The sequence below is a fragment of the Xiphophorus hellerii genome, chromosome 23 (genome assembly GCF_003331165.1).
Source record: "Xiphophorus hellerii strain 12219 chromosome 23, Xiphophorus_hellerii-4.1, whole genome shotgun sequence".
In the NCBI taxonomy this organism is placed as follows: domain Eukaryota; kingdom Metazoa; phylum Chordata; class Actinopteri; order Cyprinodontiformes; family Poeciliidae; genus Xiphophorus; species Xiphophorus hellerii.
Window position 1 is genome coordinate 5444820 of NC_045694.1, and position 9275 is coordinate 5454094.

Consider the following 9275-nt stretch of genomic DNA (forward strand, 5'->3'; position numbering starts at 1 on the left):
ACTTTATAGAGACCGGTGAAAAGGTTGTTCTGCACGTTAAAGTTCACATCCAAAGTGTGTGGGGGGTGTGTGCTTCCTCACACACACCATGAGAACCTCTTGTTTTCTCACTCGTCCACCTTTTAAAACTGCTAAGTAGTCAGTTTGTGACAGATTCCTAAAATACCATGACAGCATATAAGGGTTGTTATTTTCAAACCCACACAAACATACATATGTCTTGTCCTATTAGCTTTGAAACCACTGCAGAAACTAGCGATGTCACTCTACAGTGTGCAAGGGGTTTGCTGCATGTTACAGGCTTATGAGCTCCCCAGCATTGGGCAGTCAGCAGTTCTGGTGCCCAGGAAGCAGCCTGAAGCAGAGGAGGTACTGTCATTCCTCTCAGCTCCTCTCTTCTAAAGGTGTTGATTTTCCATTTCTCCCTGCGGAAGAAAGGGAAGGTCTTTTCTCACATGCCATCTGGCTGTAGACTAGTAGATGCCAGTCCTTCTCAGTCTTTCTCTAATAAATTATTGTTTTTTTGTGTCAGCTAACCTCTAAATCCCTTTCTTTTAATACATCAGATTCATAGCAAGCTAATTCAGTAGCTTTTTCTAATGATGATAGCTTTGAATCTAGTCTATCACAAAGGTTTTTGACTGGATTTGATGTGATAGACTACCATAAAGTACTTTTAAAGTAGAAGAAAATGGATAAATGGTTTTTACTTTTATTCCCAAAATAATCAGCACCACTAGTTGCTCTAACCCTAAAGCACAGTTCTGCTAACACACCATACTAACATTGTGTTTAGCAGAAGCTAAGTGTTAAATTTCTCCATGTTGATACCCAAAATGTGTCAATGACACAACATGTGTTACAATGTAGGGTATATCACCCTAAATGGGGATCAAATTTTGTATTGCCCACCTACCTGAATGGTTTCGCTCCAGGAAGTGATAATTTGGACATCTCACTCATGGTTTTAGTTTTATAGTTGTTGAGTCTTGCTAATTATGTTTGTATTCAGCCTCCTTTAATATGTTACCCCTTAAGAAAAATTCATTACAACAATGAGTAGATCTAGAAACATATGTATTATAAAGAGCGGGCGCAAGAGGTTTTATGAGGTTTATGCTGAGGATCTTTGAAATTAAATAGCAACAAAAAAGCAACCTTTTAAATTTTATTTAACTAACTGGGTAGTTTGGCTTCTGTCTCACAGAGTTTATTATGGTAAAGTCTTGGCAGGTCGCTCTGTGGTAAATAAAAATCTACTAAAATATCAAATATAAGTCTATTTCACAATTTCATTTTAAAATATGTGCTACATTTCTTTCATGTCTGTCCCATTTATATTTTTGAAGCACAGTTTCCTGTTTCGATAAGTTTTTTATTATCTAAAAGGTCGCAGTCATTTAAATGCTGTTCTAACTCTTCGTGTCCTTCCACTTCCTCCTGTCCCTGATCGCCCATGTCCTCCACACTCTCATTAACGTTTTTCTTTTCTTCCTTTTTCTATCTCGTTATGTCCCTGATCAACTCTGTTTTCTATCTTTTCACTGCTGTTTCTCTTCCACCTTGAAGTTCCTTTTAACCAGCAGCCTGGTAAAAATCAACCGCTATTTCTACGCTTGTTTTCATACAGAGGAGCACTGAAAGGAGATGAGAATCATGCATCATGTCTATCCTGCATTTTAAACTGAAATAAAATTATCTAAAATGTTGAAGGGTTTAGGTTTTTATGTTTTTCTTCAAAATAGAATACATTGATGTAGAAGAGAAAGAAAAACGTAACTACTTTGAAGTAGCTTTAGTGATTTGGCCAGAAAATGTGAAATGTGTTACTTATAACAATTGCAGCAACTGTGTATTTTTATTATTATTATTATTATTATTATTATTATTATTATTATTATTATTATTATTATTATTATTTAGTTTAACTCACAGGCCCATTTGTACTATTTTAAACCGAAGGGCATAGAGCAGAAAAACATTTCAGATTTCTTATTTTATTTCTGCAGCTGCTCTCATGAAAAAGTTTGAGATTTTCCACCTGATCTAAAATTTTAAGAACAACCATTGAATCCAGTTCTGTTTCTACATGACAACTTACCAACATCACTGTGACAAACCTTAGCACATTAGTTTTGCAGGAATATATCCCATATGGAATAGAAGTTTCTGAGATTAAAATGTTTCATACAGTATTTGTATGTTTGAAAAGACATCTTTTGGATTCCATTATTATATTCTTTATCATAGCAAAACTCTCACAATTATTTGAGTCCCTCTGCTCTTCATGCTGTGTTGTCATGATGGAGGTTGTGCAATATGAAGGTAATCCTTAAAAAAAATGGAAAGTTAAACCTGAATGTGTCTCATTTCCTCAGAATGGCATTCTGCTCAGCAGGAACTGAAAGAAGATGTATTTACTTATTAACTTGTCTGCGTAGGCCAATCAATAAGTCCCCAGGACAAGGGTGACGGCTGTTATGTTAAAAGGTCAGGTCAGCTTATAAATGAAGCAATAAGAAAAATGTAGGCAAGGAAATCCTCAGAATCAGCATCTTTTCCGTTGTGCAAATAGTTGGAGTTGCTAAGAAATTACCATGTTAATTACCCATAAATAGCCTCTCTTTGTTTTCTGCATTTAGCATAATAACCTCATTCCAACCTGCTGGATTTGCCCACTGTGGGCTCTGATGAATGGGTTTCTGAAAACAAACGGACGTTAATTGTGGGCCTCTGAGGAATGGTCCTAATCCTTTCTGGCTTTACACTTCACAAGATTTTTTAATGTATGTAGTATAAAAGTGCTTGTCAGCAACACCCATGCAATTTATTTGGAATAAAACAACAAGCATGAATTCATCCATGAAATACAGTAGGTGGGCTGGATTGCTGCAGTTGAAAATTGTTTTTCTTCCAAAATTGCTGTATGTCTTGAAAAGAATTATTCCACCTTTGTTTTTTCCATTAGATTTATATGCAGCTTTGTTTCTCACCATGATAATGTTGTGCAGTTTGTGTTTACCACAATTAACATGTGAATTTGAAAAAAGAAACTTCTGAAGCAAATTAATCCCATAAGATTGTGTCTTTGAACAGGATACATTTAATTAAAAGTATGCAAAAGATGCATGTGTATTATCCAGACCCACTTGACCCAGCAGAATGAGACTACTTAGTTGAATAAGTCACTAAAACTAATTAATTTATAATTCTCAGTGTAAAAAATATTCACCTTTGAACTTTTCCAAATTTGCATTTGTTATAATGACAAACTATACCGTTTTTAATAAGGATTTCATCTAATAGTCAAATACAAAGTAGTGACAATTCTGAAGTGGAAGAAAAACGAAACATGGTTTTTAAACAAATGTAGAATAAAAATGTGAAAAGTTTGAGTTTGTTTTTTTTTTTACATTTTTTAGAAACATTTTTGTATATTGTCCTGTGTGTCTCTGTGTTGCCCTGTGGATGGATGGAGTTAAAAGATTTAAACAACATAAAAAAGATGATAAAACCAAATATCTGAAATAAATACTCAATATTATGTTTTCTAACTTACTGGTAATTAATCCCTCTCTACTGGGCCAAATGCATGGTGCAGAAAGCAATAAAATCTCCTGAAATACAAAATGTTTCTTTGCATAATCTTTTCTTATGCCTGAAATGTTTAACTTACAAAATAACTTTCAACATTTTATCCAAGTAATTATAATTTGTTAAGACATCCAAAGCTTTTCTGAGTCCCACGCTGCAAAAACAGAAAATCTTAACAAGTATTTTTGTTCTGATTTCTAGTGCAAATATCTTAGTGTACTCGAGAAAAGACAACACTAACTTACAAGTAACCTTTCAGCAAGATATAGGAGCTTGTTTTAAGCCAATAATTCTTTAATATTTATTATAAATATATATAATATAAATATTCATTTATTTTACTTATGATAGGAAAAATGTCTCATAAGTGAAATAAGGAATTATTGACTTAAAACAAGCTCCTATAGGTTACTGAGAAGTTATTTGTAAGTTAGTTTTGTCTTATTTCTAATGTACTAACATTTGCACAAGAAACTAGACCAAGATACCTGGTAAAATTTTCTGTTTTTGCAATGAAGCTCTACTTTTCAAAAAGCTTCTATGTTCATTTTCCTCTTTGCAATTTGATTTGATGTAACTGAACAATTCAAAAACTCAAAATGAGCATTGCAACCCAAAACCTAAAAAAGTAATCTCAAAACCCTCTTTTGAATTGCTTTATTGGTTACACAAATGCCCTGTATGTTTCTGAAACCTCCATAAAGCTCTGCAGTGGGTAGTTAAATGAGCTGACAAACAAGAGGCCTCAGGTTGTAGATTTACATGAGAGCAGATACTGGAACGAGTAAAAGGTGGAACAAGATAGGCCTGTCAGTTAAAAGAGAAAGCTTAGCCCTCTCAGAACTATCCACTTGTGTCAGCGGCTTTTCCTCTGTAGCAGCAGACAACAGACGCTGGAGCTATTCAGCTGAGCAGAGGCAGCAGCATTCACTCAGTGAGTGGCTTGCTTCTGTTTACATTGTCACTGGTGGAGACATGCCCTGCTGCTGCGTATCTCTCTTATCCAGACTGCTCTGCACTGACATATATTAGTTCACATGTGAGCTGCTTGGTACTCTGCCTTACAGCCACAATCCCATTTCAAGCTCCATGCTTTATCACCTTGATGACCTACAATTTATCTCGCCTCAATGCAAGCTTCATGTGGGATGAAAAAACCCTGCTAAGCGTCTTTGTGTGGGTTTGTTCGCCTTCATTCCAATGAATTCCTGAGATGCAGGATTGCTTCTTTTTCTGGCTCTGCTTCAGAGGATTAGATGATAAGTGTACACTGTAAAAACACAAAATCTTGCCAAGTATTTTTGGTCAGGTTTCTGCTGCAAATGTCTTGGTACACTTGAAATAAGACAAAACTAACTTATAAGTAACTTCTCAGCAAGATATTGGAGTTTGTTTTAAGTAAATAATTCCTTTAATATTGATTTTGAAACTCCAATGGCAAATTATTTCCCTTAATTATTATTATTTCCATTGGCAAAGTATTTTCCCAGTGTTATAAGTTAGATAAACTGCCAGAGGAAGTAATAATTTTTCCAACAATATTAAGAAATTATTTGTGCTGCTCTTACATTCCAATCTACATGTTTCCCTTATATGGTGGAGTCTACATGCTTTAGATTAGTTATGTCAGCTTGTTGTGAATAAACAGGCAGAACAATAAACTTGATTTAAGTTGTAAAAACTTCATTGTATAAATAAATAAATTATAATAATAAATGAAGATCAAATATTTACATACAGTCAAAATTATACCAATGGCAGAACCAATTCCCCCCAAATATTAGCATTTCAAACAATGTCAGAAACATCATAAAAATAAACAAATGGGTCAAAAGCAGTTTAGCCGAATTGTTGAAGACCCTTAAAACATTAACTGAAAATAATCAGTAGTCCTATTTCAGGATTTAAATAGTTTTATATACTAACTTATCAAAAATATCCAACTTTGTTGTAAAAATAGACAAAACAGCACCTAAAACAGATCCTAGAAGCAGAATTAACCTTATTTATTTAGCTCAATATATTTGATTCTTAAATTTCTTACATTGTGTCCCTTGTATCCCTCCATAGTTGCAGTCTTTACCTGATCCACAATCCAGATTTGAATTTTTGAACATACAGTTTAACTATTCCTGTCTTAGAGTTTAATTTTGGCTTTCCTATTGATCCACTGGGAATAATGGATGTCATTATGACAGATGCTTAAACCTCGGTGAAGAACTCCCTGTGGGAAAATCAAGATTTACAACTCGTCCCTCCACCGGCTCTATGTTTATAGATCTACATCTTTCGTACACTAACTGCCTGATCGCCTCTACAAGCTGCCACTTGTGACTCAAGGGCTGACTGACTGGAGCAGAAATCAGCCATTAGCACTTAGCTACAAGAAGCTTAGCAACAAATCAATGGACTCATGCTCTTTGTATTTTCCAGGTACACTCAAGAGCAAAGCTCTCAAAAAGACTCAAACAAAACCCTATAAAGCAGCAATTCTTTGTTATTAGAAGCATATATTTTTCATTCAGATTTCAGTGGGTTTCTGCAGGAGCTGGTTTCTGAGTTATGGAATGAGTACTGAAAAGACATAAAAATTTAACTTGTATGCACTATATAAGTTCACATTACAGAATCATGATAGAAATGGAAATATAAATAAATCATGAGAGAGGGTGTATATGTTTGCCTTCAAGCCCAACCAATCAGATTTTCAATCTGCAGCTCAAGTCATGATTTCATTGTTTTTGCATCTTCCTTCAACAGCTCGAATATGGGCTTTTTATCTCTGAGACCTTCTGTGGCACAAAAACAAAAAGTGTGGGTTACGTATTTTGTTCCTTATAACGAGTTCTGTGTAGCCCTTCCATCTAGAAAATGCCCTAGTAGAAAAACATGTTTTTGAAAAAGCCAATAAAAGAAATTCAAACTTCACTGAACCACAACGAAACAAAATACAATAATGTAAACAAATGTTATGGACGAGTTTCTGGACACGTCAATGAAATGTACCTCCAGTTTTATTATTACAGAAGGATATTTGTTCCTAACTTTATCTGGCATAACAAAATTAAATCTGAGATGCTTAAAACTTTTTTCTTGAGATACATTCCTGTAAGATTACTTGTTTAAACAATGAAGTCTTCATAATGTTTGCAGCAAAGTGTACTTTTATTGAGATTAAGATCACATAAAGCTCACATTTCATTAATAAAATGAAACAAAGGAGCTAGGATTTATGAAGACAGATCATTAAGAATTTATTATTTGTAATGTGATGCACTTTTAACTCAGATCAAAAATGTTAATGTTATGTTCTGTATTTTTCTGTGTATTTATTTCGAGTTTCTGTCTCTGAGTCTCCCTGTTGTCCTGTCTTACCCTTTGATTGCTCCCTGGTGTGTCTCGTTTCCTTGATTATTCCCTGTGTATTTAACCCCACCTGTGTTCCTTGTTCCTCGTTGGGTCCTCGTCTCATTTGGTGTCATTGTGCTGTCTCTGTCTGGATGTCCATTTGTTCACCCAGCGCTACCTGTGTTAAGCCCTGGTTTCTGCTGAGCAGTGCTGCCTGGGTTTTGGACTGTTTGTTTTATTTGGGATTTCATCATTAAAACCACCATTATTCAGCTTACCTTGGTCTCCAAGCGTCTGCCTCACCTCACATTACCGCTCATTGTGACAGTCAACTTTGATGTGAAAAACAGATTGAAGGCTTTAATCTGGTGTGAAACATTATGTTTCTTTTGAACTGTCCTGAATTTCCTTGAATTTTGACTTTGAACAAGGTTGGCTTTCATTTAAACATTTATAGAGATCTACTAAAAACTACTGAAAAAAGCTTTTTTCAGTAGTATTTTTTTATTGCTTTTCATTAAACTTTGGTCAGAACTTGTACTTAACATATTGTAGATGAAAAGTTTTCAAATCTAGACCTTGAGGCTTAGATCAAAAGACTGAATCCCATCTTCAGTATGTAGTTAAGTTCAGAGTCCTGCACCACCGGCCCTCAAAAACTGGATTTGAATACCCCTCTTGTAAAGGATGTGTTTAAAAATGTAGAAATCTGTGTAAGTGGAAGACAGTCAAGTTCTTCAGAAATGGAAAAAGTCAACCTGACACAACCCAAGAGATACAAGGTATTTTGCAATCATCTTGCAAATTCTGAAATATTGTTCTCAAAGAAGAGCTATGTTTGCAGTTCTCAACTAAAGTCAAACTTAAATCCAGGAAAGGCTTGACTTTGCTATTGGAACTCTTCATCATAATTCAAGATGTAATCATGAAGAGGAGGGAATCTGATTTGGTATCCTCTTGATCTGTTGGTGTCTTCAAACGAATGGTTTACAGAAGCTTACTGGTTTGGAAAATGTGAGCTATTCTTTCTTTAGATCTGAGAAATCAGTTTCTGCCTCAAACAGAAATTCAAATATCTTGGTGTCTTGTTCTCCAGTGGATGGAATAAGACATGGTGGCGCAGTCTGAAGCTGCAAAGAAAGTGCTAAATGGAAAGATTTTGATTTACTGCTCCATCTGTATTTCAACCATCTGAATCATGACTGAGATAAGAGTCTTAAAGGAGTCCTGATCAATATTTCTTTCAGAAAATCCTTTGGGCGTTTTCACTAAAGGATGAATGCATTTCTCTCAAAATATGTAATAGTTTGAGGTTTTTATTAGATAAAATAAATAACTGGAAACAACCTACATGTCTTAGCAGGTTATGAAAGAACCTTTTTAAATGGATTATTTGAACAAACATTTTAGATTATTTTACAAAATATCTCAAGATTGCATCATCATCAAGGATATTATCTTTGAACAAAATAAAAAATTGAATCAACACTGCTGTGAAAATATATAAAGTTTGTATTCTTTGAAGCAGTATAGAGAAATGAATGAACCATGACTTATGCAGTATTAGATTGTTAAGAGTCCCTACTTACAGAACTCTTTAATTAACTTCACAATATTTATTAGTGTTCTAATATTCTTGTTATTTGCCTCAGTATTATATTACACAATCATCGATCAACATTCTGGATCAAAAATCTGGCGTATTTTAATACTTTATCCAACTTTCGTTATTAAATTTTGTTGTTCTCTTGCTACTTCTAGCAATTATTAAAGGCTCAAATGAAATAACATGCAAACATTCTTCCCTGTTCCAACTCATTCATATCCAAATCCTCTTCCTTCAGCAGTATTGTACTTGTAATCCCCTCTTTATCTGACAAGAAGCTTCAAAGATTTACTGTTATGAGCAAAATGTGCTAATCTGTTTTCTCCATTATAATAAATTCTGTTGAAACTCATTCATGATTTGGAGTAAGATTTCCCATGTTCTCAAGTGGGTTTGTTTTCATTTTTTGTAGTATCTGCCAGTTTATTTTGAAAAATTATAAATCTGTTTTTAACAAGTCATAAAATACATAAAAATATATGGAAAAAGTTAATGAATGAACAATCACAAAGACAGTTAGCTAAGATTGGATGCACATTTGCAAGATGATTTGATTATCTCACCTTGATAATCGGGACTATCTGTGAAATCCATAAAAGCTATTTTTTCCCATGCATTCTGAACAACCTATAAACAGATGCAACCTTGTGTTGATGTATTTTATTTCCTTCACTTCTTCCTCAGGTTCATCCATCTCTCCTGCTGCCCGGCCAGGGCAGCAGCGCTG